Raw genomic sequence first — 16384 nt, forward strand, 5'->3', positions numbered from 1 at the left:
GACTAACCAATTTTATTGTAGCATAAGCTTTCAAGAATCAAGTTCTCTTCGTCAGATGCATAGTACAGAAACTGGTCAAATATAGAAGAGGAGGGGAGGGGAGAGAAGATGCAGTTAGGGGGGGAGAGGGAGGGTGCAACCAAAACATTCCTTTGCTAGTAAATGTAAACATCTCCTTTTGGTGTGGGGGTCAGTTGGGTGAGGCTTCAAAGGAGTTTTCTGTTTTACTGCTGCAAACGAACACAGCAAACTCCTTTGAAGCCTCACCCAACTGACCCCCACACCAAAAGGAGATGTTTACATTTACTAGCAAAGGAATGTTTTGGTTGCACCCTCCCTCTCCCCCCCTAACTGCATCTTCTCTCCCCTCCCCTCCTCCCCCCTCCTCTTCTATATTTGACCAGTTTCTGTACTATGCATCTGACGAAGAGAACTTGATTCTCGAAAGCTTATGCTACAATAAAATTGGTTAGTCTTAAAGGTGCTACTGGACTCTTTTTGATTTTGCTACTACAGACTAACATGGCTAACTCCTCTGGATCTATGAACATTCCCAAAGTTATCAATACTGGATCAGTAACCAATGACCCCAGAGCAGAGTCCTACTCCACAATCCACATTGGTTGAGTGCACAGACAGTTCTGTGGACTTGGCCAGAGGCTATGCCTGGAACAGGCCCAAATATCCAGAAGGCCTTGCCACAGCAGGACTCTTTTTGTGAAGATGCTGTCTGAATCCTGGAGCTTGCTTGTTGCCCTAGGAGCAGTTTCCCTTTTCTCCTAACAAGATGACGTGGGGCAGCTCTGTACTACGGTGCTGGTGTTAAGTAGTCAATGAGTTCAGCTGCCAGCAATTCCTACTCTTTGTTCTTCCTTGATTCTTCAGCTCTTCCAGCTACCAGTTTCAGCTCTATGATCTTCTTAGCTCCAAAGCTTGGAAACAAGCTTTGCCTTCCAAAGAGCAGCAGCTTCTCCTCTCTTCTCTCTCCAGTCTTTCCAGCTAGCCTAGTCCTATATTATACCACCTCTCCTAGTCATGGTGACCTCTTTTTTATAGACATGCCTGACGAGCCTTTGCTAAACATGCAAATTAATACAACCCTGGGTACTGCTCAGTTATCTGCTAGTCTGATCTATCTATGTATCTGCAGTCTATTAATCAGACCTAGGTCCTAGGCCCCAAACCCTTTTCCCAGTACAAGTGTCACCAAAATTGTGGGGAACCTAAATCTGCTTGTCCACCAAAGACCCCCCCAAGTTTCAGACAAATTGAATCAAAGAATCCAATTATATGGACCCCTGAATAAGTTGTCCCCAGCCATCCTACCTCTCTCCATTGTTTCCTATTGGGAGGAAATCCATGCTTTCTCCAAGACAAAAAAAAAATAGCCAAAAACAACAGAACAACCAGTGTTCCAAAGACTCCAAATAAAAACAGAGCCAGCAAGCCCAATGGAACCAATATCAAATCAGAAAATCCCAGCAGAATCACAAGCCAAAGTGCCAAGCTCCACAAAATCAGTATCAAATCAGAGAATCCAACTTGGAAAATCCCCACCACCACCAAAGCACAAACTCTTTAACATTAAAATGCAGAGCAGTTAAAAATTCTAAAAGAAGCCAGGAGAAGATAATCAAACAAAACCACTCAAGGGATTTCAAAAATAAACAGGCATAAATAAAAACAGAAAAACTTGAAATTATACTTTAAATAATACTTAATCAAAGAGCAAGAAAGTCTTGCCCTAGAACAGAAAAAAGGTTTTCCCAGGCAAGCAGCAGTGGACAGCAGAGTTAAGCTAAGGTCCTGACAGACAAGAGCAGCAACAGCACTCCACACCAAAATATCTTGCCCTGAAATTGAGTCAAGCTGCAGCCTCTTTATCCTTTTTGCCCATGTTCAGAAAGCCGTGGAAACTATGAGATAACTGTCATGACTTGACTAATAGCTCTAGTGCTTTTCCTAATGTCTGATCCCATTGCCTGGGAAAGCTGCCTCTCTCCCCACTCCTGTTGACCAGGAAACCTATAAAATAGAAGAAAAACAGCCTTGGGAGCCTTAAAATGCCAGCCCTGGATATTCCTGAATAGTCACAAATATTTCTAGAAATATTCAGGACCCAAATACCAGGATGAGGAGAGGGAATGGGTGAGTACAAATGCAATCCTAAGCAAAGTTACAACCTTCTAAGTCAATTGGCTGTTTAGGATTGCACGTATACTTGTTTGTCCAGTTATGTTGTAAAAACACAGTACTGTGTTGTGAGAACTTCTCTGCTTAGAACTAGTCATTTGCAAAACTATCTGGAAAATCCAGGAGAAAATGTCAACTCAGCTTGCATGAACACTGGAGGGGGATGCTATTTTTCCTTTTCTCTAGAACTAGTCTCTGTATATATGTGAATCCTCTCTTTGTTGAGCTACTTCTCTCTGACTCCTTCTTCTCTTTCTATGCCTTTATTACACTCTCCTCGTGGTCTTGCAAGAAGCAAGATATTTCTGCAGAGCTCTTCTGTGCAAGCATGCAAGAAACTCGCCCTTGATCCCATACTCACGTACACACACATTGGGTGTCCACTTGTAAAAGGGAGTGGTTGTAAAAGGGAGTTATGTTGTAAAAACACAGTACTGTGTTGTGAGAACTTCTCTGCTTAGAACTAGTCATTTGCAAAACTATCTGGAAAATCCAGGAGAAAATGTCAACTCAGCTTGCATGAACACTGGAGGGGGATGCTATTTTTCCTTTTCTCTAGAACTAGTCTCTGTATATATGTGAATCCTCTCTTTGTTGAGCTACTTCTCTCTGACTCCTTCTTCTCTTTCTATGCCTTTATTACACTCTCCTCGTGGTCTTGCAAGAAGCAAGATATTTCTGCAGAGCTCTTCTGTGCAAGCATGCAAGAAACTCGCCCTTGATCCCATACTCACGTACACACACATTGGGTGTCCACTTGTAAAAGGGAGTGGTGTTAAATTAGGATTCTATTTTTCTGCTACTACAAAAATGCAAGTAAATGTGAATCAGTTTCAATACAAATATGTTTTATCTGTTGTAATATTCTAGCTTGAAGAGTATTTGGGGGTCCAGCATCAAGGGGGGAGGAGGGGCTAGGGTAAAGCAACAGAAGACACAGACAACTTCCTGGGTTTAAAAAGGCCATAACTTTATTGGTTACAGCTTAGGAAGCCTTGGCATGCATAGGACACGGATCTATGCATCGACCTATCCGTCTGCCAGTCGATGACTCCCTCATCCCTTCAGTCCACCTGCTGAAGGAAGACACTGTGGGATGACAGGCTATAGGATTCCACCTGGGCACATGTCTCTGTGTGGACCCCCTGCCACCTAGGAGTGAGCATGCCTCAACAGCTCCCATCTGGGCTTGTCTCTGCAATGCCTCATCCTCAAGATCCTTTAAGAGGATCCCCAAGTATGGGAAAACTGAGCTCGTGGCTGTTTTCCCCAAAAGGATCCATGCCCAGTGCCAAAACTGCCTTTCCCAAAGTTGTGATGGAGATAGAATAACAAGAATAAAGTAGATATTTACCAACCCAGAGCCAATCAACCCCCAATGGTCCCCAGAATGAGGGTAGGATAGATGATAAGCTGGCTGAGGAGCCAGATGCTGGCCTGGTTGGCTCCGCGACTTCGCCTTCTGCCACAGACTGGAAGGAAACCATGTCTGCTCACCTAAAAGTGAGTTGCCAGGCCTGCACGATGGTGGCAGCCTTTTCCTGTGCCCTTTCTCCCCCTGCGGGCCACAAACTAGGCTGCAGGTGAGTCAAAGCCACACAAGATCCCAAACTATCCTGACTGTGCACTTTTACTACAGTAAGTAAACAAATACCCCCAATACAAATTACAAAACCAAGTACCTATTTTTAGTTTGTCCTTTTCAGGCCTTGATCTTTCCATGTCCTCTCTATGCTCACACACTAGCATATCAACCAAGCATTTCACCAGCATACTCATAGCACCCAGTTGGTATAATAATGACGTGCTATTTCCTGCCAGTCTGTCAGTGTTGTGTTGTGAGCCTTTGAAAAGGTTTGGCTACAAAACGGGATAGAAATAAATGCTGGCAAAGCCCATTAGGCTCTGCCTTCCAACAGCCACAAAGCAAGTATCTTGAAGAATCCTCAAGTGCACTGCCTTTACCTGCAAACCAGAAAAAGTTTTTGTGGAAGACTTTTGACAAGCTATTTACTTTCTAGAGCTTATGTTGGCAGTTTACCTTATCAGCAGGAATTGCAACATTGCACTTTAAGAATATTTTGAAATAAGCGGGAACTGTACAGCAAATATATATATCCCTTGGTGTTTGAAAAACTTTTCTGGATAGGATCTATTTATATTTATGTATTGTATTAGTGGATATGTATATGTATATTTATTGTATGTATATAGCACCTTAGCTTTCTTAAACAGATAAAACAGATAAAAATTCATTAAAATTATTCATAAAATATTGGTATTTAGTAGAACTCCTTTCCTCTGTTTAGGGCCCCCCCTTTTCCTATCGAGTGTAGTTCTCAAAGGAACTCCTTTTTTGTTGTTTCCTCTCTATGCAAATAGCAAAGTGAAAGAAGTCTGTCTCTTACTGACTTAATGTGTTGCAAAACTCCTGTAAATATGCCATAATGTATAGTACTACAAACTGCAATATAAAACTATACATACTGATTTTTACAGATCTGTCCCCTTCCCTAATTAAACAGTGTGAAAGAATTAGAAGTTATTTATTATTATCTTTAACTATTTCTTCCAACTTTTTTCTGTGTGTGTGGGCGGGGGGAGGTATCATATTTTTCATGAGTTGGGCAAGACTTTTTGAAAAAATAAAATGAGAAGCTGATATTCTTAGGGACTTGAAGCCTAACAGTTTTTTAAAGGAATTGTGCCTTAGATTCTAACTACATTTTCCCACTAACAGAAGATCCTTCTCCCATTGGAGGGAGGGATGCCTTTCCCGTCTTGCACTCCATACCCCCACTTTGTTCCAGTTGTTTCTGGTCCACTGACACACCTACATGGGGCAACATGGGAAGCCGTCACAGTTTGCAGCAGGAAGAGAGGGTGCAAAGTTCTTTTCTGTAAACACTCATATAACATAGTATCCAAGCCATAGGTATGAAATGTGTGCTTGCACATTGATTCATATTAGATAAATGGATATGCCATCAATCAGCTTCAAAAAAGTTATGCTGTTTGCCCTGAAAAACCTCTATTTTGAATAACAGAGATCTGTAGTCTGGTGTCTACTTGGTGGTATCTGGGTGGGGATGAAGGAACTCTATCTATGGTAAAGCACTTTGAGTTTTATTTTCAGTTTTCAAGTCCAGGACTCAAACCTAACATTGCTAAACCCTGACCTCAATAAGAGAAGCTCTCTGACTCACCAGCGGGCTGTGTTGGCTCCCTTGTGCAAGATGCAGTGGAGGCATGGTCAGCCAGGAAGAGGAGGAGCGCCCATCCCTCCTCCGGTCCAGCCACATGATCAGCACCATTCCTTTCTGGAACCTTGGCAGAAGCAGCACGTTTGGAAAATGGACTGCAGGGAGGACTGTCACAACTTTATTGGTTTGGCAAGTTTGAGGAATTGGGCCAGATCCCATTAGGGTGAGTGGGGCATTGGGACTGCTCACCCCGATGGATTGGGAGGCAATAGTCATCCAGCATGGCTGGAGGTGGCACAACACTTGGTGTGGTGGGCCAGCATGGAGCTGGTGGGATATGCATTGGGCAGCAGGTGGGTCCTCCAATGCCAACAGAGATCCGTGCCCAGATGCCTGGCCAATGCTCCATCCAGCTGTAATCAATAAAGTTGTGGCCATTCCAACCCAAAATGGTGTCATATGTGTTATTTAGCCGGAACTCAGACTGACATAACACATAGGCGACAATAAACTATGTTAAGCAAAACTGTTCTTTAAAAACTCATACAAAAGGAGGGAAATGATGCAAACTTTCATGCCTTGAGCACACCAGTAAAATCTAATATTCTTACTCCCCACAATTTATTTCTAAAAGGAATTAAGGGAATTTTCTAGTGTGTCCACCCTTCTCTCACCTTGTCATTAAAAGTGCTTACAGTGAGAAAGCCACAAAAGTGCTTCCTCCCCTCTCTTTCCCATGCCTTAGGGAATAGATGCTATTAACACCATTGAAGACATCAGGCTTGAAGGAAACCTGGAGTGGGGTTTATAGACCACAAGAAGATTTACACAACTGCTGGAATGGAAACTAGCACGCACATGCATGCAATTATCATTCAGCCATGCATTTACTGGAGTCAAAAATTTTCTTCTCTTGAGTGGTGGCTTTAGAGCACTGAGCTTAATTTCCACATTTTAGGAATGTATTCATATGTCAGATAAAGACAGGATGGGGAAGAAGAAGAATCGGTTCAGCCAGACCACAAAATGCTGCATTTCTATATTTCTAAAATATTCCTATATATTTTATCATTGCTACCAGAAGTAATGGGAAACATTGATTTTCAAAAGATGTATCTAAAAGGTGCAGACATATTTTAAAATCTAAAAACCTCAATCCTCCTGTTCTTCACAGAAGCATATACACCTATACATATGTGTGTTTGTATATATGTGCGTGTGTGTCACATAGTGTAACTATAGTTGCATGAATAGGCCCTCTAGAGGATGGTTGCCTAAATGAAGACATCATTACAGCTGTACTCTAAATAATGCTTTACAGATGCCAAATTTAAGGGAAATAAGTGAAGTCCGTGTGGTGCCAAGCAAAAGGCCACGAATATACAGAGCTGATATGAAATGCAAGAGGAATGAATGTAAAACAAAAATGAGACTAATCAGGGGTGGTGTGTTGTTTCATGATCAATCTATCTGGTAGATCATTCTTAAAAGAAAATTTGCATTATTATATTAAAATGGTTCAAGAAGAGAGTTGATTTAATATGTATGTGTGCACACTATAAATATCAATGTCTTTAGCATAGTATGGCTTAACTAATGTAAATATATGTTGACAAGTTTCCAAGGGTGTGGAAAAGCATAGTAAATGAAGATTGTTTTTCAAGGATCACGCTGATGTCATACTAGAGAGTCAACTCATAATGAAGATGCCTGCATATACACTGCTTATGACTAGAGATGGGCATGAATCGAATTACGACCCCCCCAAAAATGCACGAAAAAGGCCGGTTCGTGGTTCGTGAATAGACATGGGCACAAACAGAAAAAAACCCCCGAACACCCTGTTCGTCGTTCGGTGCCATCCACGAACAACGAACATGGATGAACATGAAATGTTCCTGGACATGTTTGTTGTTCATGGGGGCCAGAACCCCCTCACTCTCAACCCCCCCCATTTAGTCCCCCTTCTCTCTAACCCACTTACCTGGCCCTTTAAAGATCCCTTTAAACTATCAGGTGGCAGGGGGGATTCCACCCTGCTGCCTGCCAGCTGATAGTTTAAAGGGCCCTTTCCTGCCATGTGCAAGGGGCAGGGCCCTTTAAACATCCCACAAACTGATTTTCCCAATGTCCAACACCCACCAAATTTGCAGGGGACATAGTCCTCACTGTCCTCTGAAGACCCCCCAAGTTTCAGAGAGATTGCACCCCGGGAAAGGCATGATCCATGGTTCCTTCCCTTTGTTGTCATTTTCTCTTCACAGTGGCAAAAACGGGACTCTCTGCTGGAAGTACTTTGAAGGGTTAAAGCCAGAAGGAAAGTCAGAAGGAGTTCAGAAGAGTTCAGTCCTTCCCAGACTCCGGTTGCCAAGGGGATTGATTGCAGCAGGTGCCAGACTGTTTGGCTTGCCAAATGGCTGCTGAAGGCAACAAACGAGGCTTGCAACGACCCCCAGGGAAATGGCCATATACACTTTTCCTGTGGCTTGCAAGGGGGGATCCTTGCCACCTGCCAGCTGATAGTTTAAAGGGACCTGACGCTTGCAAGCTGCAGGGCCCTTTAAACTTCCCTGTAAGCCATTCTTGGATCTCCCAATGTTTTTTGGAAGGTTAAAATGGGGTCATAGCTAGAGATGGCCATGAACAGCAATACGAACTAAAAAAAGCCATGAACAGCCTAATCAGCTGTTCGCAAACAAGCTGTTTGTGAGGCCCCATTCTAAACGAACAGGTGGTCGTTGCAAGCCTTGTTCGTTGCTGTTCATTTCTGTTTGTCAAGCCAGACAGTCTGGCACCTGCAATCAATTCCCTCAGCAACCAGATGCAGAGACTGCCTGAGCTCTATCTGAACTCCTGCTGTTGCCCTGGAAACCCAAATCTAAACTCAATTTAGCTCGATAGGCAGGTCTTCCTTTCAAGTGTGGAGCTCCAAATTTGTTATAAGGAAGCAAAGAGCAGGGGGGGGGGAGGCTTCCAGCTCTGGGTTTGCTGACAGTGAGGGAGAGACAGTTGCTGTTGGCATTTTGAGAGAGAGACATGTATTAGTACATTTCCTGCTGCCTGCTCAGGTAGGGTTTCTGGTTGTGGTGTGGTAGGGATCTTGATGGCTGGAGGAGAGCCTGCTGGTCCCCACAAACAACGGACATGTTTGTGAACAGGTCATGTTCATCAATGTTCATTGTTGGCAACGAACAACGAAAACCATGTTTGTTTTTTTCTGTTCGTGCCCATGTCTAATCATAGCATTTGTGTGTTAAAGACAGACACACAGGCAGAGAGCTGAATTAGGATCATTGAAGTGTGAAGGGAGATTTAATCCATTGTCTCTCATGCCATTGTCCAAAAGATTCTATTAGTATTGTTAATTTAAAAAGCTACCCTCATAGCTGTGACAGTTTTAGGAAAATAGCACCAAGGGAAAATATTTAAAACCCTAACCTAGCACTGCAGACCTTATCCAAATTAGATTCTTTCCCTTCCATGACCACTTTTTAAACAAAATGTCAGGAGATCCAATCACTGTCTTCTAATATAATGCATAGTTTGGCACTAAGTTTCAACAAGATTCATTTTATACTCTGATGAACTAGATTTCCATGGGCTATTCAATAAAGCCACTGTGTGGAAGATAATTTGGTAATTCAGAGAGCTAGTAAATTACTAGCAATGTGATCTTTAACTCCTTTGACCTCCAGATTTTTGTTGATAAATCTGCTTACACTTTGTTTAGCTTGAGCTGTATAATCAGACTGCACATTCAAGTTTGGTTAGTTCCACCCTTCACAAAGGATAATAAAAGCCTAAAATAATTTAAGCCACTTTGATGATTTTTTACCATGTGTGCAGTAAGAAAAGATGAATATAGAAGCTTTAGTCACATGAGAATACAAGAAGAGGCCTGCTGGATCAGATCAAGGGTCCTTTTGAAGATTTGAGGCTGGGGGCTGATTGTTTATTTGAAGCACCCTTTCCTCCTCTGTGCACCATGTATCAATATCATTTTTCTTTCAGTTGGAAAGGAATACATAGACATGTAATCTTTTGGATAAAAACATACATGGTTGACATAGTTTAATACAGTAGTACATTAATCTTTTGTGTCTGGGAAATTGAAAGCCCTCCCCCCCCCACCCCCCGCAACACACCTCTACTGTATTGACTTGCAAGAAGGAGTTCTTCCTTCAGGGGTGGGATCCTTCAAGTTTACTGCCTTTTAAACCTCATATTAGTAGAATTCTGGAGCAGGAGCAACTAGTGCCTAACAACAACTGGACCTGAGCCAGTAAGTATTCCTTGATACAACTGGCTTGGGTATTGAAGCCATTGTGCTGCTCCTCAGCCAGGCCACATCTACTCAGCTATTGGTCTATATGGGGAGAGAGTTTGAGGGACAAGCTGAAACTGGATCTGACTTCTCAAGTCAATTGCCCACCCTGTCGACTGAGGGGCTATCCAAAGTACTTAACCTTATTGTGGTTCCAGAATTATATTTTCACTGATACTGAGAAGGAGCTGATCATTACAAACACTGAAATAAAGTATAATTTGATAATGTTTATATGGACCCCTCAATGAGTGTACCCGCTTGCCCACTTTTAAAAAGACCCTGCAATGCTGAATCTTGTCTGTCAACCTAGTTGTCTCAGCGGGCAACCAGAAGTCATAACACTCCTTCTTTGTGCCTCTGGTACAACTGGTGTTAAGGAACATGCTGCCTCTGAACCTAAGGTTCCATTTAGCTGTTGTAGCTTTACGGCCATTTATAAACCTCTCTTACATGAATTTGTCTAATCTCTGTTTAAAGCCATCACAGTTATTGCAGCAATGAATTCCATAAGTTACTTAGTTGTTGTGTGAAGAAGTACTTGTTTTTTGGCCTGCCCTGAATATACTTTCAATCACTTTAAACCAACTTCTGGTTTCAATAGACAGGGATAGCTGCTGTAGCATAATTGGGTGCAATACAGCACTTTGCAGGTTCAAATCTTACTATTGCCATGAATTCACCTGGTAGCCTTAGGTAAGCCACTCCTCTCAGCGCCAGCTCCTCAGCTGTATTGTGGGGATAATAACACTGGCTTTGTTCATTGTTCTGAGTGGGCACTAATCTGTCCAGAAGAGTGGTATACAAATGAACTATTATTGTTTCCCTACAACATTTATAAAATACTCTCACATCTATAGTTCAAGATGGGGAGCCATGTTAGTCTGTAGCAGTAGAAAAGAGCAAGAGTTCAGTAGCACCTATAGAACTAACAAAATTTGTGGTAGGGTATGAGCTTTCATGAGCCACAGCTCACTTTTTCAGTTACAGCTAGAATGTGAGCTCAAGACAAGGCTTCCACCTGGACTGAATTGAGACATAGGCTTCCTGTCTCATCGCCAATGCTCATTTCTCCGCACCCACTACCCCTCTGCATACCTACCCTATTCAGCCATGCCTGCCATTGTCATTCACTGGCTATTATCATTTGGCTTCTGCAATCACTCCTTTCTCCAAGAAATAAGGACAGATGGACTCACATTCTATGCTAAGATGAAATGACTTGCCCAAATCTTCTCACTTAATCTTAGACAAGACTGAGAGAAGTCATGTATCTTTTGCATTACAGTTGTACTCAGAGATAAGCTGTGCACAGGATTTCACGGTTAAGAGTTTTTCAAGGGGGAAATTCATTACATAGTGAGAAGATAAAATTCCTCCTTCTATATAATTTCTAAAGATACAAAACATACCTACTTCCATTGAAATGCATAACTGAGTAGAATTTCAACTTGTCTCTCCCTCCCACATCCAGTTTTAACATTGTAATCCACTGCCTATCATAAAGAATTATTTTTAAGGCCCAGATAGATGATTTACACAGTGGGGTTTAGACTGGCCATTTTCTAAAAGAGGACTTCTATTGCTTTAAGAGCTAGAAATCCAGTCCACATTCAGTCTAGTGTAGTCTTTCTGTGATCACAATATTGTTATGAGAAAAGTACATCTGTGGTTTTTCTGTTTTGCTCAGAGATATTAGACAGAAAGAAATCCTTTTCTTTTTTGCATATGGTCACTTTAATGCCAGAGATTCTTATCATTTTAAAGAGAGAAGCACACATGTTTTAAATTCCACCAACATTCTGAACCCTTTATCACTTAGTAGATTGTAAATTTATACATGAGTAAAGTTTTGTCTATACTAAACAATTCCCTTTGGCAGAATAAATTAAATAAATCTTGTAATTCTGTATTCACCTATCTTTGAGATCAAGTACAACACCAACATTTCTTAACTAGTTATTAAGTCTAATTTGAAGCTCTGCTCATGACCTGAGTTTGATCCTGGCGGAAGCTAGGTTCAGGTAGCCAGCTCAAGGTTGACTCAGCCTTCCATCCTTCTGAAGTTGGTAAAATGAGTACCCAGTTTCCTGGGGGTAAAGTGTAGATGACTGGGGAAGGCAATGGCAAACCACCCCGTAAAAAGTCTGCCCCCTATGGGTCAGTAATGATAATATAATTCCCCCAACACACACATCAGGAGGAAATATATTTCAGGCAGTCTGTCCATGAAAGACAGCAATGTGAACAATGGTACGCATTCTACCTTGAATAATCATAAGGGGAGTACACAAGGCAAATAACTGCAAGTTGTATGCTCACTGAAGGGTTGCCAACAAAAATGGGGGAAGGAAGGTAGGGTGATTTTATTTCAGAAAAGTCTGCCTAACAGGTGGAAAACAGTGTTCTAATACATTCTCAAGCTTTTACTTCCTATAGTTAAATAGATTAGGAGAAAAGAATGTGCGCATCATGAAAAACATGATTGAAATGGCAAAAGTTACCAATCTGTTGAAGCTTGCTAAGATACAGAAATACACCAATGGTGGGAAACGCTTCACACACCCAGTTGTTGACAAGTGGACAATTTAAATCTAAGTTTCTAACCATAAATAATGAATTCTCAGCCAACATCCATAAAGAGGAAGAAATCAGGCAAAACCCACAAGATTCAAACTGAAAACATACACAGGGGAATAAAGTGACACAGGGGAATAAAGTGGCCTAAGCTGTGAAGGAAGGAGATTGTGTAAGAGTTCATCAGCAAGAGGGGCAGTGGTAAATAGCTGTACTGACAGGAATGGCAGGAACACCAAGTAAAAGGAATGAATATAAATGAACAGAGAACAGCAAAAGGGTGCCTGTGGGGACATTCCAAGAGCCACAATCGACAACACCAGAAGACTATATATTTATAACTACGCAGAATGAATCAGAATACAGAGGTGAGGATACAACATATGGTAACACAGTTAATATCCTAGATCTCTTACGAAGAAGCCTTAATCACCGGGTTTTTACCAACAGCAAATTTTATGCAGCATTCTAGGAATTTCTTATAATAGTAATGCAGCACTTTAAAGAGTCACCTGGACAGTTCACAAGGCTAATCTGTAGGTCCTTTGTAAGGATAGATGGTGAGCACCTCTCACACCTGTCTGGCTAACATGAAAATGAAGCCCTCCTACTTTTCCAAGCATGGGATTAGGGGCTCTGTGTGATAGGGGAAAGGAAAGGAATTAGCTTCCTCCTTTTTGAAGGATGGAAACATCAAATAAATAATAAAATGGAATCAGTTTTCACTCTGTTTTCCAATACAAAGCATTTGGCCATACAGAGACATACTAGACAATGGAGAGCAAGCTGATACACACTTTGAAAGGGCACTTCTGAACATGGTAGAAGCTAGCGAGCAAGTAGGGCTTGGGGGTCTGCAAATTTTTTTAAAAATCAAAATGAAGGTTTCTGGGTTGCAGCTTTAAGGTTTTGCCATTTATTTCTATAATGCTTTGATTTTAAATGGTGAACTACTTTGAAAAGTTGGAGTTGAGATACGGGGTTGCATCTAACGATTCAATTGTTTCCCTTTCTCTTAAGTTTTCCTTCAGGGTGCTGGAAAAGCATGGTATAGCCCAATCTCGTCAGATCTCAGAAGCTAAACAGGGTTGGTACTTGGATGGGAGGCCACCGAGGAAGATTGGAAAGGCAATGGCAAACCATCTCTGTTCCTCATTTACCTTGAAAGCCCCTTGCTGTGGTTGCTATAAATCAGTTGTGACTTGATGGCATGCACATACATACAAAAGTTTTCCTTCAATTGAGAAACACTTCTTCAAATGATGAAATAAAAACTCTCTCTAGGGAAATCTAATTGCCTCTTCTCTTTCCTCCCCTTCTCCTTCCTCCTCTTCTATATTTGACCAGTCTCTGTATCATGCATCTGACGAAGAGAACGTGATTCTCAAAAGCTTATGCTACAATAAAATTGGTTAGTCTTAAAGGTGCTACTGGACTCTTTTTGATTTTGCTACCACAGACTAACATGGCTATCTCCTCTCTCTCTCTAGGGAGTGGGCATAGCTCAGTGACAGAGCATCTGCTTTGCGAGCAGAAGGTTCTCGGTTCAATCCCTAGCATATCCAATTAAAATACTACTACTACTACTACTACTACTACTACTAATAATAATAATAATAATAATAAACATTCGATTTATATACAGCCCTTCAGGACAAATTAATGCCCACTCAGAGCAGTTTACAAAGTATGTTATTATTATCCCCACAACAAACACCCTGGGAGGTGGGTGGGGCTGAGAGCTCCAGAGAGTTGTGACTAGCCCAAGGTCACCCACCTGGCTTCAAGTGGAGGAGTGGGGAATCAAACCCAGCTCTCCAGATTAGAGTCCTGCTGCTCTTAACCACTATACAAAACTGGCAGGAGGTATTATGAAAAAACCTGTACCTAAGACCCTGGTGAGCTGCTGCCAGTCTGAGTAGACAGCACTGAGCTTGATACACCAACAGCAGTATCATGTGTGTTATTCTGTTCCAATGGCAGAAGTCCTCAGAGGAAGACTTGGCACAGGACAGTCAGTGGATGGAACATGGCAGAAGGGAGTCACTCGATCCAACTCCATGTAATGAATAGATAGAGAGGATGAAGCTAGAGAAGATTTTCTAAAAGGCTTCTAAGGACAATGGAGGAGGTGCCCCTCAGTAGGGGAAAAACAATGATCCATATGGAAAGCAAACTCAAGAGAAAGAGTGAGGAAGGGTTCTGTTTAGAAAAAAATGGGCAGTGGGGATCAGTATTTAGTTTCTTTTTAAAGCTACCCATAGTCATTGCAAGCAGCTATAGATGAATCATAATTCTGTCCATTATCAGTATATTTTTGCTAAATTTCCAATGCAAGCTTGTGAATTCGATCAAAATGAAGAGATAATGAATGCCCTTCTTAGGTTTCTACTTCTTTACTGCCATTTATTACTACCCCTGAATTTATTATAAATGACAAACTTGCTTTGGAAATTTACTAAACTCTGCACATTCATTCTATCCATTATTCTCACCTAATTTTTAGTCCTATTTTTTCTCTTTTTTCTCCATTCCAGACATTAGTTTTGCCTTGGTTCAGGATGGTCATGGTTGACTCCTTGATACCCTACTGGAATTCAAATGAAAGTACTAAGGAAATGTTCTTGACATATACCCTTGATAAAGCAATGGTTTTATTGACTTTGCATTGGAGGAAGGGAGGGAGGGAAGCTCAACATAAGTTACATACATGTAACTTCGAGTACAGCCCTTCAGAAAGCATATTGAAGCACTACCCCTCCCTCTCCGCTCATGGCATTGTTTTCTCCTCACAGCTAGAGAAAAATTGAAAATGGACTGGGGCCAACAAAATGAACAGAAAGATTTCTTGCAGGATTGCTCCTTGAATCATTTTAGTTCTAAGAGGGTACTTCGTTCCTCACATCACACTGGAAAGTTCTCTTTCTTCCAGAGATGGAAAATACTAAACAGCATAGGGTAATATGCAGAGCATGTTCCATTTGGGAATGGCTGATTCCAAGAACAGCAGCTGGTAAGGTCCTCTAAACACATTCTAGAAGCCATGTAAACATTTCCTGCAAGTTTTGTTGTCCCAGTTAGCATTATGCTCATAGAAAAAATTCCACTCAGTGCCTTATCTTTCCATGTGGTTGGCATCACTCCAAGTGCAAGTTTTGATTACAGTACAACTTTCTATTTCCTCTGATCTAGCAGCACTCTGAGATTTTTTTTAAAAAAAACCCATGCTTGACATTATAAACTAACTTTACCATAAAATATACCCCAAATGTAGAAGACTTCCAGATTATTTTATCATGCAGATCCCAGAATAACTCTTTTTTGATTACTTCAAAGTGTTACAAAGTAATATCTACTGCCTTATATACAATCATGGACTGCATATTTATTTATTTATTTTATTTATTTACATCATTTATTTGTTCAAGCTGAGTGGTGAGAATTAAAAGAATAAGAACTTTTTAATGTCACAGCAACTAATACATTCTTGGTTCTCTGTACAATGCCAGCATAGCTGAAGATTAAGGAGGGGTTTTCTCCAGTCTATAGGATGCTTCCCCTCCTTCCCCTCCCTCTCCCTCTCCTTCTTTCTCTCCCTAGGTCCCATTACTTGCAACATTTGGGGGTTATTTATGTACTAAAATGGTTTATCCTGTCTTTAACCTTTGGCTATGCAGTACCCGAATGAGTTCCCATGAAGAGTGTCCCCTACATATAAAGTATAAAAACACAAGTTCTGGGGTAAAAGGGCATCATATGAGTCTGTTTATACACAGTTCCCCATTGTTGCACAATAACGGTGAAATCCTAAGCAGAGTTACTTAGACAGGAGTATCTCTGCTTAGGATTTCACTGTAAATATCCCAGGGAGGAAAATATAAAAGGGAAACAAATACCTGGCCTGAAAGTAATCTTGTTGCTATATAAAGGTCTGGAATAGAAAGCAGGAGATGGCTAGATGGCTAGAGTAAAGTATTCAATGGAAACAATACAGCAGCAATTTTTGAGTGACTGTCCTATAAAAACCATTCATTTTTCACAATCCTGCTATTCAGTTGAATTATTCTACTCAAAGTTAATTTTAGTC

Source organism: Eublepharis macularius, chromosome 4 (genome assembly GCF_028583425.1).
Source record: "Eublepharis macularius isolate TG4126 chromosome 4, MPM_Emac_v1.0, whole genome shotgun sequence".
Taxonomy (NCBI): domain Eukaryota; kingdom Metazoa; phylum Chordata; class Lepidosauria; order Squamata; family Eublepharidae; genus Eublepharis; species Eublepharis macularius.